Genomic DNA, 16,184 nt, shown 5'->3' on the forward strand with positions numbered 1-16,184 from the left:
GCACTTCTCTCTATGGGGAAGGAAGAATGATGCATTGTGGCTCCAGAATTCCCTATCAAGAGGGTTTGGGGAAAAGTAGGTTGAGGTTGGAATTGTAAACACAAGCTAGAGTTCAACTCAGTGCCAAGCGGAAAGCAGTTCCAATGTGCATTGGCTTATTCGAGATCTCCAGCACCTGAGTAAGGGCGGATGCCAGATGTTTGCTCACACGGAGTTTGTGTCTATGATGACCAACATATGGAGTGGTGGCATCAAGAACGCATGGAAGATATCTCACAGCGAGGGTTGTGAGATGCTCCAAACAGTAAGATTTCCTTCTACTGGACAGGTGGAGCCTGGTTTGTTTGCTCCAGTGCCCCCAAGTGGAAAATTTGAGTAGCAGAGCTCTTCCACATGAATGCCTGAGAAGCACTCCTCCATAGACCATTGCAGGTGAGGAACAGGGCAGATTCGTTCTGGTGGCTCTGTGGCGAAGTACCAAGGCCTTGAGTTGACTTGGAATCTCTTGCAGATGGGTCACGATGCTTGTTTGTTACCAGGGAGATCTTAGAATGTGGTGGTGTCTAAGGTGCTGTGCAGGATTGTCCTATCCTGAGGGTTTGGCACAGGTTGAAGAGCACGGTTTCCTTCTGAGGACAGGAGAGGTTCTGTTCTGTGGCTCAGTGTCCATATGTTGTATCATAAATTGGTATTCCAGAACAGGCCCCTGAAGACAGATGCCTGAAATCTTAATCTAGGGTTCCAATGAGGTGCTAGGGCATGTCAGGTTCAATCTTCTGACTCAGGAGCATTGACTTGGCTGTCTGCCTGAATCTAGGTTATCAGGGTTTTTCAAAATGCGCATTTGGCTCCAGAGCTGCAATCAATATTGGGGTGGGTACAAGGGCCTTTCAAGTTTTTCCTAATCTGGAAGGTTTAGGCAACTGTGATGGGCACAGTTTTTTTTAGGGATGGCAGGCACATTCCTGTGTGTGGATCCAAAGACCTCATCCTGGGGGTTATATGAACCATGGTTTTGGAAGAGAAGTCTGCAAACACAAGTTCAGGTTAGGGTTAATGGCGAGGTGATCGCAGGTGAAATGCGTAGACCTTGAGTGCAGCTCGTTAGTAACTGTAATTAGTGTGAAAGGAAGACATTAGCACAGGATTTTCTACCTGGATTGTGTGTCCAGGATGGCCTCAGAATTCAGGTGTTGTCTCATGGGTCCATGGAGACTTTTCTTCTATAATGATCCTGGTGGCACCCCATAGTTTGGTGGCTTTCTCGGGGAAGGGAAGTGTGCTGTTTTCCATATTAGGGGTGGCACATAACAGTGATTCCAGAGACTGTCTCAGATTGCGAACCTGGAAAATCCCACCAAGTGTTAGGATTTGGGCCTAGGGGCATACCAGCATGCAATGTGGGATCCTGGTGGGGCAACGTAGAGGGCTTGTTGAAAGCATGCTCATTCTGAGGGTCACCATGCCTGTTTGTGCCCAGGGAGGCCCTTAGGAGTGGGCGGGGTCTCATTGGCCATGCAGCTGTCTCCCACTTTGAGAGTTGGACACCCATCCCAACAGCCTATCTCTATTGTGTTTCAGGTTCCCCAATTGGCATGGTTTACAGAAAAGGTCTGGGGATAGGTGCCTGAACACCAAGGATGGGTAGAGATGACAGACTTGGGCCATGGCTGGTCCCACATGCTAGATATGGGGACCACTGTCTGGTGCCTGACACTAGGTCGGGGCTCAGGCTCTGTCAGACACAGAATTAGTGGCCAGGGAAGCTTAAAATATCGGGGTTACCTCAAAGGCCTAGCAGATTGATCCTCATGTGGGGTTTCTGGGCGGACTCACCAGGCACTTCTTCCTTCTATGGGGAAGGCAGAATGCTGTGTTGTGGCTCCAGATTTCCCTATCAAGAGGACTTGGGGACCAGTAGGTGAGGATGGAATTGTAAACACAAGCAAGGGTTCAATTCGTGCCAGCAGAATGCAGTTCCAATGTGCAGCAGCTTATTCGAGATATCCAGCACCTGAGTAAGGGCGGATGTCCGATGTTTGCTCACACTGGACTTTGTGTCTATGATGACTGACAAATGGAGGGGTGGCATCAAGAGACCATGGAGGATTTCCCATGCTGAGGCTTGTGACATGCTCCAAACAGCATGGTTTCCTTCTACTGGACAGGTGGTGTCTGGTTTGTTTGCTCCAGGGTACCCATGTGGAAAGTTTGGGTAGCAGAGCACTCCCGCATGGATACCTGGAAAGCACACCTCCATTGACCATTACATCTGAGAAACATGGCAGGATCGTTCTGGTGACTCAGGAGCGAAGTACCAAGGCCTTTAGTTGACAAGGAATCTCTTGCAGATGGGTCACAATGCTGATTTATAAGCAGGGAGATCTTGGAATATGCTGGTGGCTTAGGTGTCATGCAGGAGTCTCCTATCCTGAGGGTTTGGCACAGGGTGAAGAAGTTTCATTCTGAGGACAGGAGATGCTCTGTTGTGTGGCTCAGGGTCCACATATTGTATCATAAGTTGGTATTCCAGACAGGCCTCTCAGGACAGACGCCTGAAAACCTAATCTAGGGTTCCAATGAGGTCCTAGGGGCATGTCAGGTTCAATCTTCTGACTCAGGAACTTTTACTTGGCTGTATGCCTGGATGTACGGGATCAGATTGTTTCAGACTATGCATTGGAGTCCAGAGCAGTCACCAATATTGCGGTGGGCACAGGGGCCTTGCAGGTTTCTCCTAATCTGGAGGGTTTGGGCAAATGTGATGGACACAGTTTCCTTGGTGATGACAGGCACAGTCCTGTGGTGTGGCTCCAGAGACCCTATCCTGGAGAGCATGTGAGCCATGGTTTTGGGAGAGAAGTCTGCAAGCACAAACTGGGGTTAGGTTTAGTGGTGGGGTGATCGCAGGCCCAAAGCATACACCTGGAGGGCAGGGCCTCAGGAAATGTAATTAAAGTGAATGGAAGGCAGTAGCACATGCTTTTCTATCTGGATTGTGTGTCCAGGATGGCCTCAGAATGCAGCTGTGGTCTCCTAGGTCCTTGGGAGATTTTTCCTCTCTAAGGGTCCTGGCGGCTCCCCATAGTTTGGTGGCTTTTTAGGGAAAGGGAAGAGTGTTGTTTTCCATCTTAGCGGCACCCCAGAACAGGAATTTCAGAGATGAGCTCTGGGTCTGGGCATGTGGAAAATTCCAACAAGTGATAGGATATGGGCCGAAGGGTGCACCAGGCCTGCAATGCGGGATTCTGGTGGTGCAACTGAGATTGATTGTTTGAAAGCATACTCAGGCTGAGGGTCACACTGACTCTTTCTGCCCAGGAAGGACCTCATGAGTGGGCTTGGTCTCATTGGCCATGAAGCTGGCTCTCACTCTGAGGGTTAGACACCCATCCCAACAGTCAGGTTTCCTGCCATGGGGAATAGTAGTTCTCTATTGTGCTTCAGGTTCCCCCATTGACAGGGATTCCAGCAAGGTCTGGGTACAATTGTTTGAATACCAAGGATGGGTAGAGATGAGGGACTTTGGCCGTGGCCAGTCTCACATGCTGGATATAGGTCCCGCTATCTGGGTGGCTGACATTAGGTCGGGGCTCAGGCTCTGTCAGACACAGCACTAGTGGTGATGGTAGCTTATAAATCGGGGTTCTCTCTAGGGCCGAGCAGGTTGATCCTCATGTGGGGTTACTAGGCAGACTCACCAGGCACTTCTTTCTATTGAGTAAGCAGAATGCTGTGTTGTGGATCCAGGATTCCTTATCAAGAGGGCTTGGGGACGAGTAGGGAGAGGATAGAATTGTCAACACAACCTAAGGTTACATTCAGTGCCAAGAGGAAGGCAGTTCCATTGGGCAGTGGCTGATTGGAGATATCCAGCACCTGAGTAAGGGTGAATGTCAGATATTTGCTCACACTGGAGTTTGTTTCTATATTGTCTGACAAATGGAAGGGTTCCGTCAAGAGGCCATGGAGGATTTTCCATGGTGAGGCTAGTGAGATGCTCCAAAGAGCAAGATTTTCTTCTACTGGATGGGGGAGCCTGGTTTGTTTGCTCCAGGGTCCTCCATATGGAAAGTTTGTGGAGAAGAGCTCTTCCACATGGATGCCTGTAAATCACACCTCCATTGACCATTGCAGCTCAGGAACATGACAGGTTCGATCTTGGGGCTCTGGAGCCAATTTCCAAGGAGACTGAGTTGACATGGAGTTTCATTCTTTTGGAACACATTGCTGCTGCATAGTTTGGGTGGTCAGGGGCCATGCAGGATTCTCCTACACTGAGTCTTAGACACAGCTACCAAGAGCAAGGTATTCTTCTGGGGACAGGAGGGGTCTGTTGTGTGGCTCAGGGAAAACATGTTGGCGTATAAGACAGTATGGGGGAACAGTTCTTTCAGGAAAGGCGCCTGAAAACCCAAGCTAGGGCATCGATGAAGTCCTAGGAGCATGCCAGGTTCAATATTCTGACTCTGGGACTTTGACTTGAATTTTGCCTGGAGGCAGGTGCTCACTGTGTGTCTTGTATCATAAGTTGTTCTTCCAGAACAGGTCTCTGAGGACAGTTGTCTGAAAACCTAATCTAGGGTTTCAATGAGGTCCTAGGGGCATGTCAGATTCTATCTTCTGACTCAGGAGCAATTACTTGGCTGTCTTCCTGGATGTAGGTGATAAAGGTGCTTCAGACTGTGCATTTGCATCCAGAGTGGCTGCCAGTTTTGGGGTGGGCTAAGGGACCTAGCAAGTATCTCCTAGTTTGAGAGGTTTGGGAAACTATGATGGGCAGTTTCCTTGGAGATGGCAGGCACAGTCCTTGGTGTGGTCCAGAGACACCTTCCTGGAGGGCATGTGAGCCACGGTTTCAGGAGAGAAGTCTGCAAACACAAATTCGGGTTATGGTTAGTGGCGAGGTGATTGCAGGCCAAATACACAGACCTGGAGAGCAGCTTGTCAGGAACTGAAATTAGGGTTACTGGAAGGCAGTAGCACAGGCTTTTCTATCTGGATTGTGTGTCCAAGATGGCCTCGAATGCAGCTCTGGCCTCATAGGTCAATGGGAGTTTTTTCCTCTCTAAGGGTCCTGGCAGCTCCCCATAGTTTAGTTGCTTTTTGAGGGAAGGGAAGAGAACTGTATTTCATCATATAGCTTCCCCATAACTGGGTTTCCAGAGATGGGCTCTTGGTCTGGGCGCCTGGAAAATCCCAGAAAGGCTTAGGATGTTGGCGTAGGGACATACCTGGTCTGCAATGCGGGATTCTGGTGGTGCCACTGAGAAGGCTTGTTTGAAAACATACTCAGGCTGATGGTCACAATGCCTGGTGTGCCCAGGGTGGCCCTCTGGAGTGGGCGTGGTCTCATTGGCCATGTTGCTGGCTCCCATTGTGAGGGATGGACAACCATCCCAACAAAAGATTTTCTGTAATGGGGAGGGAGGGATTCTCTATTATGCTTCCCGTTCCCCCATTGGCAGGGATTCCATCACAAGTCTAGGGACAGGTGAATGAATACCAAGGATGGGTAGAGATGATGGCCTTGGGCCATGGCCGGTATCAGATGCTGGATATGGGGCCCGCTCTCTGAGTGGGTAACAATAGGTCGGGGCTCAGGCTCTGTCAGACACAGCAGTAGTGGCCAGGGCAGCCTATAAATCAGGGTTCCCTTGGGGGCCGAGCAGATTGATTCTCATGAGGGGTTTTTGGGCAGACTCACCAGGCACTTCTTTCTATAGGGAAGGCAGAATGCTCTCTTGTTGTTCCAGAATTCCTCATCAAGAGGGCTTGGTGTCCAGTAGGGTGAGGATGGAAGGGTAAACACAAGCTAAGTTTCAGCTCAGCCAAGTGGAAGGCAGTTCCAATGTACAGTGGCTTTTTCCAGATATCCAGCACCTGACTAAGGTCGGATGTCAGATGTTTGCTCACACTGGAGTTGGTGTCTCTGATGACCCACAAATGGAGGGGTGGCGTCAAGAGTCCATGGAGGATTTCCCACGCTGAGGCTTGTGAGATGCTCCAAACAACAAGATTTCCTTCTACTGGACAGGTGGAGCCTGGTTAGTTTGCTCCAGGGTCCCCCATCTGGAAAGTTTGGGTAGTAGAGCTCTCCGCCATGGATGCCTGGAAAGCACACCTCCATTGACCACTGCAGTTGAGGAACATGGCGGGTTCATTCTGGTGGCTCTTGGGAGAAGTACCAAGTCCTTGAGTTGACATGGAATCTCTTGCAGATGGGTCACAATGCTGGATTGTTACCAGGGAGATTTTAGAATGTGCTGGTGGCTAAGGTGCCGTGAAGGATTCTCCTACCCTGATGGTTTGGCACAGGTTGAAGAGAACAGTTTCTCGCTCTACCATAGAAAGAAGAGTGCCAGTTGAGTCTCCCCAGAAACCACATATGAGGATCAATCTGCTCAGCCCTCGAGGGAACCCCAATGTATACACTGCCCTGGCCACTAGTGCTGTGTCCGACAGAGACTGAGCCCCGACCTAGTATCAACCACCCAGAGACTGGGCCCCATATCCATCATGTGAGATCTGCCCTGGGACAAGTCCATCCTCTCTACCCATCCTTGGTATTCAGGCACCTTTCCCAGACTTTTGCTGGAATCCCTGCCAATGGGGGAACCTTACGCACATAGAGATCTCCATACCCATGGCAGGAAACCTGGATATTAGTATGGTTGTCCAACCATCAATGTAGGAGACAGCTGCAAGGCCAATGAGACCAGCCCACTCCTGATGGCCGCCCTGGGCACAAATAGGCATTGTGACCCTCAGCCTGAGTGTGCTTTCACCAAGCCCTCTCAGTGGCATCACCAGGATACCACATTTCAGACCTGGTACGTCCCTAGGCCTAAATCCTAACCCTTGGTGGGATTGTCCAGCCCAAGAGACAGAGAGCCCATCTCTTAAATCCCTGTTTTGGGGCACCTCTAACATGCAAAACAGCACTCTTTCCTTCCCCGAAAAAGGCACCAAATTATGAGGAGCCACCTGGATTCTTAGAGAGGAAAAATCGCCCATGGAACCATGAGACCACACCTGCATTCCGAGGCCATCCTGGACAAACAATCCAGATAGAAAAGCCTGTGCAACCACCTTCCAGTCATCCTAATTACAGTTCCTGATAAGCTGCCCTCCAGGTCTCCGCATTGGGCCTCCGATCACATCGCCACTAACCCTAACCCGAATTTGTGTTTGCAGACTTCTTTCCCAAAACCAGGCTCACATGTACCCCAGGATGGTGTCCTAGAGCAACACCACGGAACTGGCCCTGCCATCCCCAAGGAAACTGTGCCAATCAAATTTGCCAAATCCTTTCAAAATAGGACAAATCTGCAAGACCTCTGAGTCCACCCCAATATTGGCGGCCGCTCTGGACACAAATGTGCAGTCTGAAACACGCTGATCACCTACATCCAGGCAGACAGCCAAGTCAATGGTCCTGAGTCAGAAGATTGAAACTGACATGCCGCAAGGACCTCATTGGAACCCTAGATTAGGTTTTCAGGCATGTGTCCTCAGGGACCTCTTCTGGAATACCAACTTATGACACAACATGTGGTCCCTGAGCCACACAACAGAACATCCCCTGTCCCCAGAAGGAAACCATGCTCTCCGACCTGTGACAAATCATCAGTGTAGGAGATGCCTGCACGGCAACTTAGCTACCAGCACATTATAAGATCTCCCTGGTAACAATCCAGCAGTGTGACCCATCTTCATGAGACTCCATGTCAACTCAAGGCCTTGGTACTTCGCCCCAGAGCCACCAGAATGAACCTTCCATGCTACTCAGCTGCAATTGTCAATGGAAGTGTGCTTTCCAGGCATCCATGCGGGAGAGTTCAGCTCCCCAAATTTTCTCATGGGGGATCCTGGAGCAAAAAAATAAATAAATAAAAATAAAAGAAAAAAGAAAAAAAACAGACTCCACCTGTCCAGTAGAAGGAATCCTTGCTTTTTGGAGCCTCTCACAAGCCCCAGCATGGGAAATCCTCATGGCCTCTTGACACCACCACTCCATTTGTAAGTCATCATAGACAGAAACCCCAGTGTGAGCAGACATCTGACATCCATCCTTACTCAGGTGCTGGATATCTCGAATAAGCCGCTACACATTGGAACTGCCTTCCACTTGGCACTGAATTGAACCGTAGCTTGTGTCCACAATTCCATCCTCACACTACTGGTCCCCAAGCCCTCTTGATGAGGAATACTGAAGCCACAATGGAGCATTTTGCCTTACACATAGAATAATGAAGTGCCAGGTGAGTCTGCCCATAAATCCCACATGAGGATCAGTCTGCTCGGCCCTCCAGGGAACCATGATTTGTAGGCTGCCCTGGCCACTAGGGCTGTGACTGACAGATCCTGAGCCCCGACCTACTGTCAGTCACCCAGAGAGTGGGCCCCATATCGAGCATATGAGCCAGGCCATGGCCCAAGTCCATTATCTCTACCTATCCTTTGTATTCAGGCACCTATCCTCAGACCTTTGCTGGAATCCTTGCCAATGGGGGAACCTGAAGTCCAATAGAGAACTCCTCAATCCCCATGGCACAAAACATGGATGTTGGGATGGGTATCCAAACCTCAACGTGGGAGCCAGCTGCATGGCCAATGAGACCACGCCCACTCCTGAGGGCAGCCCTAGGCTCAAAAAAGCATTGTGACCCTCAGTCTGAGCATGCTTTCAAACAAACACTCCCAGTGGCACCACCAGGATGCCGTATTGCAGGTCTGGTATGCCCCTATGCCCAAATCTTGACCCTTGGTAGGATTTTCCAGGCGCCAGACCCAGAGCCTGTCTCTGGAATCCCTGTTCTGGGGCACCCTTAAGATGGAAAACAACATGCTTCCCTTCCCCGAAAAAGCCACCAAACTATGGGGAGCCACAGACCATGAGAGGAGAAATCTCGCATGGACCTACAAGACCAAACCTGCATTACGAGGCCATCCTGGACAAACAATCCAGATAGAAAAGCCTGTGCTTCTGCCTTCCAGTCACCCTAATAACAGTCCTGATGAGCTGCCATCAGGACTGAGGTTTACGCATTGGGCCTGCGATCACCTCGCCACTAAACCTAACTTGAATTTGTGTTTGTAGACTCCTGTCCCAAAGCCATGGCTCACAAGCCCTCCAGGATGGGGTCTCTGGAGTCACACCACAGGACCGGTCCAGCCATGTCCAAGGAAGCTGTGCCCATCATAGTTGCCCAAAACCTCCAGATGAGGAGAAATCTGCAAGGCCCCTGCACCCACCCCAATATTGGAGGCCACTATGGACGCAAATGTGCACTCTGAAACACCCTGATCACCTCCATCCATAAGACACCCAAGTCAATGGTCCTGAGTCAGAAGATTGGACCTGAAATGCCCCTAGGACTTCAATGGATCCATAGATTAGGTTCTCAGCATCTCTCCTCAGAGGCCTGTTCTGGAATACCAACTTATGATACAATATGTGGTCCCTGAGCCCCACAAAAGAACATCTCCTGTTCCCAAAGGAAATGTGCTCTTGGACCTGTGTTAAACCCTCAGTGTAAGAGACTCCAGCACGGCACCTTAGCCACCAGAACATTGTAAGATCTCCCTAGTAACAAATCAGCATTGTGTCCCATCTTCATAAGACTCCATGTCAACTCAAGGCCTTGGTCTTTCACCCCAGTGCCACTGCAACGAAACTCCCATGTTCCTCAGCTACATTCATCAATGGAGGTGTGAATTCAAGGTATCCATGTGGGAGAGCTCTGCTACACTAACTTTGCAAATGGGGGACCCTGGGGCAAACAAACGAGACTCCACCTGCCCAGTAGAAGCAAACATTGCTGTTTGGAGCATCTCACAAACTTCAGTGTGGGAAATCCTCCATGGCCCCTTGAAGTCACCCCTCCTTTTATCTGTCTTCATTGACACAAACTCCATTGTGAGCAAATATCTGACATCCGCCCTTTCTCAGGTGCTGGATATCTTGAATAAGCCACCTCAAAATGGAATTGAATTCCGTTTAGCAAAAAATTAAACTGTAGCTTGTGTTTACAATTTCATCCTCACCCTACTTGTTCCTACAACCACTTGATAGGGAATTCTGGAACCACAATGCAGCATTCTGCCTTAACCATAGAAAGAAGTGCCTGGTGAGTCTGTGCAGAAAGCCCACGTGAGGATCAATCTGCTCTGGCCTCAAGGGAACCCCGATTTATAAGCCGACCTTGCCACAAGTGCTATGTCTGAGAGACGCTGAGCACCGACCTAGTGTCAACCACCCAGAGAGTGGGTACCATATACTGCATGTGAGACTGACCATGGCCCAGGTCTGTCATCTCTACCCATCCTTAGTATTCAGGCACCTGTCCCCAGGTGTCTGGAATCCCTGCCAATGGGGGAACCTGTATCACAATAGAGAACTCCTTCTTCCCCTTGGCAGGAAATCTGGCTGTTGGGATGGCTGCCCAACCCTCAATGTGGGAGCCAGCTGCATAGCCAATGAGAGCACGTCTACTTTTGAGGGCTGCCCTGGGCAGAAACAGGCACTGTGACCCTCAGCCTGAGTATGCTTTCAAACAAACCCTCTCAGTTGCACCACCAGGATCCCCCATTGAAAGCCAGGTATGCCCCTACGTCCAAATTCTAACCCTTGGTGGGATTTCTGAGGTGCCCAGACCCTGATCCCGTCTATGGAATCCCTGTTTTGAGGCACCCGTAAGATGCAAAACAGCACTCTTTCCTTCCCGCGAAAAAGCCACCAAACTATGGGGTGCTGCCAGGATCCTTAGAGAAGAAAAATCTCCCATGGACCCAGGAGACCACACCTGCATTTCCAGCCATCCTGGACACACAATCCAGATAGAAAAGCCAGTTCTAACGCCTTCCAGTCATCTAATTACAGTTCCTGATGTGCTGCGCTCAGCTCTACGCATAGGGCCCGCTTTCACCTCGCCACCAACCCTAACCCGAACTTGTGTTTGCAGACTTCTTTCCCAAAACCATGGCTCACATGCCTTCCAGGATGGGGTCTCTAGAGCCACACCACAGGACTGTGGCAGTCATAGGACTGTGCCTGCCATCCCCAAGGATGGCACAGTTGCCACAAGGATCCACAGGATCATCACAGTTTCCTAAACCATTCAGAATAGGAGAAACTTGTGGAGCCTGAGACCACCCCAATATTTGCAGCCACTCCGGATGCAAATGAACAGTCTGAAACAACCTGATCACCTACATCAAGGAGACAGCCAAGTGAATGGTTCAAAGACAGAAGATTGAACCTGATATGCCTAGGACCACATTGGAACCCTTGATTAGGTTGTCAGGCATCTGTCCTCAGCGACCTGTTCTGGAATACCAACTTATGATAAAACATGTTGTCCCTGAGCCACACAACAGAAGATCTCCAGTCCCCAGAAAGAAACTGTGTTCTTTGACCAGTGCCAAACTCTCAGGGAAGGAGAATCCTGCAGGGCACCTTAGCCACAAGCAATTCTAAAACTTCCCTGGTAACAAACCAGCATTATGACCCATCTGAAATGGATTCCATGTGAACTAAGGCCTTAGTACATCGCCCAAGATCCTCCAGAACAAACCTGACATGTTCCTCAGCTGCAATGGTCAATGGAGGTGTGCTTTCCAGCCATCCGTGCGGGAGAGCTATGCTACCCAAACTTTCCACATGGGGGACACTTGAGCAAAAACAAAAACAAACAAACAAACAAAAAAACAGGCTCCACTTGTCCAGTTGAAGGAAACCTTGTTGTTTGGAGTACCTCACAAACCTCAGCGTGGGAAATCCTCAATGGCCTCTTGACGCCACCCCTCCTTTTGTCGGTCATCATAGACACAAACTCCAATGAGAGAAAACATCTGACATCCGCCCTTACTCAGGTGCTGGATATCTTGAAAAAGATGCTTCACATACGAACTGCCTTCTGCTTGGCACTGAATTGAACCCTGGCTTGTGTTTACAATTCCATCCTCACCCCACTGATCCTAAAGCCCTGTTGAAAGGGAATTCTGGGCCCACAACCCATCATTCTGCCTTCCCCATAGTAAAATGAAATGACTGGTGAGTCAGCCCAGAAACCTCAGTTGTGGATCAATCTGCTCAGCCCTCGAGTGAACCACAATTTATAGGTTGCCCTGGCCACTAGAGCTGTGTCTGACAGAGCCTGAGCCCCGACCTAGTGTCAGCCATCAAGAGAGTGGGCCCCATATCCAGCATTTGAGACCTGCCATGACCCAATTCCTTCAGCTGTACCCAGGTATTCAGGAACCTCTCCCCAGACCGTTCCTGGAATCCCTACCAATGGGGGACCTGAAGCACAACAGAGAACTCCTCCTTCCCCATGGCAGGAAACCTGGCTGTTGGGATGGTTGTCCAACCCTCAGAGTGGGAGCCAGCTGCATGGCCAGTGAGACCACGCCCAATCCTGAGGGTTGCCCTGGGCACAAACAGGCATTGTAACTCTCAGCCTGAGCATGATTTCAAAGAAGCCCTCTCAGTTGCCCCAGCAGGATCCCATATTGCAGGCCTGGTATGCCCCTAGGTCCAAATTTTAAACCGTGGTGGGATTTTTGCTGCTGCCCAGACCCAGAGCCCGTCTCTAGAATCCCTGTTTTGTGGCACTCCTAAGGAGTCAAACAACATTCTTCCCTTCCCTGAAAAAGCCACCAAACTATGGGGAGCCACCAGGATCCTTAGAGAGGAAAAGTGTCCCATCGAACCATGAGATCACACCTGCATTCCGAGGCCTTCTGGGACACACAATCAATATAGAAAAGCCTGTACTTCCGCCATCAGGTCAACCTAATTACAATTCCTGATGAGCTGCCCTCCAGGTCTATGCATTGGGTCTGCGACCACCATGCCACTAACCCTAACCGAAATATGTGTTTGCAGATTTCTCTCCAAAAACCATGGCTCACATGCTCTCCAGAATGAGGTCTCTGGAGCCATGCAACAGGACTGTGCTGCTATCCCCAAGGAAACTGTTCCCATCACAGTTGCCCAAAGCTTCCAAATTAGGAGAAACCTACAAGGCCTCTGAGCCCACCCCAATATTGGTGGCAGCTCTGAACAGTTTGAAACAACCTGATGACCTACTTCAAGGCAGACACCCAAGTCAAGGGTCCTGAGTCAGAAGATTGAAACAGTCGTGCCCCTTGGACCACATTAGAACCCTAGATTAGGATTTCAGGCATCTGTCCTCAGGGGCCTGTTCTGGAATACCAACTTAGGATACAACATGTGATCCCTGGGCCACACAATTAAACATCTCCTGTCCCCACAAGGAAACCGTGCTCTTCTACCTGTGTCAAACCCTCAGGGTAGGAGAATCCTGCATGGAACCTTGGTCAACAGCACATTTTAAGATCTCCCTGGAAACAAACCAGCATTGTGGCCCATGTGCAAGAGATTTCGTGTCAACTCAAGACCGTGATACTTCGAACCAGAGGCACCAGAACGAACCACCAAAACAGCTGGCCGTATATCCAGCATGTGAGACTGGTCATGTCCGAAGTCTGTCATCTCTACCCATCCTTGGTATGTAGTTACCTGTCCCCAGAACTTTGTTGGAATTCCTGCCAAAGGGTAACCTGAAACACAGTAGAGAACTCCTCCTTCCCCAAGGCAGGAAACCTGGCTGTTGTGATGGGTATTCAACCCTCAAAGTCAGAGCCAGCTGCATGGTCTATGAGACCACACCTTCTCCTGAAGGTCGCCCTGGGCACAAACCGGCATTGTGATGCTCAGACTGAGCTATGCTTTCAAAGAAACCCTCTCATTTGCACCACCAGGATGCCGCATTGCAAGCCTGCTACACCCCTAGGCTCAAATCCTAACACTTAGTGTAATTTTCCAGGTGCTCTGACCCAGCACCATCTCTGGAATCCCAGTTTGAGGCACCCCTAAGATGGAAAACAGCAGTCTTCCCATTCCTGAAAAATCCACCAAACTATGGGGAGCTGCCAGAATCCTTAGAGAGGAAAAATCTCCAATGGACACAGGTGACCACACGTGTATTCTGAGGCCATTTTGGACACACTATCCAGATAGAAAAACCTGGGCTACTGCCTTCCAGTCACCCTAATTACACGTCCTGATGAGCTGCCCACCAGGTCTACGCATTGGGCCTGTGATCACATTGCCACTAACCCTAACCCTAATTTGTGTTTGCAGATTTCTCTCTAAAATTGATGGCTCTCATGCCCTCCAGGATGGGGTCTCTGGAGCCACACCACAGGACTTTCCTGTCATCCCCAAAGAAACTGTGACATCAGAGTTGCCGAAACCTTCCAGATTAGGAGAAACATGCAAGGCCCCTGAGCCCACCACAATATTGGCTGGCACTAGGACGCAACTGCACAGTCTGAAGCCCTCTGATCCCCTACATGCAGGCAGACATCCAAGTCAATGGTCCTGAGTCAGAAGATTGAACCTGACATGCACCTAGGACCGCATTGGAACCCTAGATTAGGTTTTCAGTTATCTGTCCTCAGAGGCCTGTTTTGTAATACCAACTTAAGATACCATGTGTGGTTCCTGAGCCACACTTCAGACCATCTCCTGTCCCCAGAAAGAAACCCTGCACTTCGACCTGTGCCAAAACCTCAGGGTAGGAGAATCCTGCAGGGCACCTTAGCCACCAACACATTCTAAGATCTCCCTGGTAACAAACCAACATTGTGACCCATCTGCAAGAATTCAATATCAACTCAAGGCCTTGGTACTTCGCCCAGAGCCACCAGAACGAACCTGCCATGATCCTCAGCTGCAATGGTCAATGGAGGTGTGCCTTCCAGGTATCCATGCGGAAGAGCTCTGCTACCCATACTTTCCACATGTGGGACCTGGGGCAAACAAACCAGACTCCACCTGTTCAGTAGATTGAAACCTTGCTGTGTGGAGCATCTCACAATTCTCAGCGTTGGAAATCCTCCACGTCCTATTGACTCCATGTCTCCATTTGTCGGTCATCATAGACACAAACTCCAGTGTCAGTAATCATCTGCCATATGCCCTTTCACAGGTGCAGGGTATCTCGAATAACCTGCTGCACATTGGAACTGCCTTCCGCTTGGCAATGAAGTGAATCGATGGTTTTGATAACAATTTCATCCTCACCCTACTGGTCCCCAAGCCCTCTTGATTGTGAATTCTCGAGCCACAACGCAGCATTCTCTCTTCCCCATAGAAAGAAGTGCTTCGTGAGTCTGCCCAGAAACCCCACATGAGGATCAATCTGCTCGGAACTCGAGGGGACCCCAATTTATAGGCTACCCTGGCTACTAGTGCTGTTTCTGACAGAGCCTGAGCCCCGACGTCGTGTCAGCCACCCAGAGAGCAGGCCCCATATTCAGCATGTGAGTCCAGCCATGGGCCAAGTCTGTCATCTCTACCCATCCTTGGTATTCAGGCACCTGTTCCCAGACATTTGCTGAAATCTCTGCCAATGGGGGAACATGAAGCACAATAGAGAACTCCTCTTTCCCATGGCAGGAAACGTGCTGTTGGGATGGTTTTACAACCTTCAAAGTCAGAGCTAGCTGCATGGCCAATGAGAACACGTCCAATCCTGAGCCCCCCCCCCCCAGGAACAAACAGGCATTGTGACACTCAGCCTGAGCATGATTTCAAAGAAGCCCTCTCAGTTGTGCCACCAGTATCAAGTATTGCATGCCTGGTATTCCCCTAGGCCCAAATCCTAACCCTAGTGGGATTTTGCTGGCGCTCAGACCCAGAGTATTGCAAAACAACACTCTTCCTTTCCTCAAAAATGCCACCAAATTATGGGGAGCCACCTGTATCCTTAGAGAGGAAGAATCTCCCATGGACCCATTAGGCCACAACTGCATTCCGAGGCCATCCTGAACAAACAATTCAGATAGAAAAGCCTGGGGAACCACCTTCCAGTCACCCTAATCACAGTTCCTGACGAGCTGCCCTTAAGGTCTCCACATTGAGTCTCCAATCACCTCGCCACTAACCCTAACTGAATTTGTGTTTGCAGACTTCTCTCCCAAAACCATGGCTCAAATACCCTCCAGGATGGGGTCTCTGGAGCAACATCACAGGACTCTGCCTGCCATCCCCTAGGAAACTATACCCATCAGAGTTGTTTAACCTTCCAGAAGAGGAGAAACCTGCAAGGCCCCAGAGCCCACCTAAGACTGACATCTGCTCCACACAC

The sequence above is a fragment of the Neovison vison genome, chromosome 3 (genome assembly GCF_020171115.1).
Source record: "Neovison vison isolate M4711 chromosome 3, ASM_NN_V1, whole genome shotgun sequence".
Classification (NCBI taxonomy): domain Eukaryota; kingdom Metazoa; phylum Chordata; class Mammalia; order Carnivora; family Mustelidae; genus Neogale; species Neogale vison.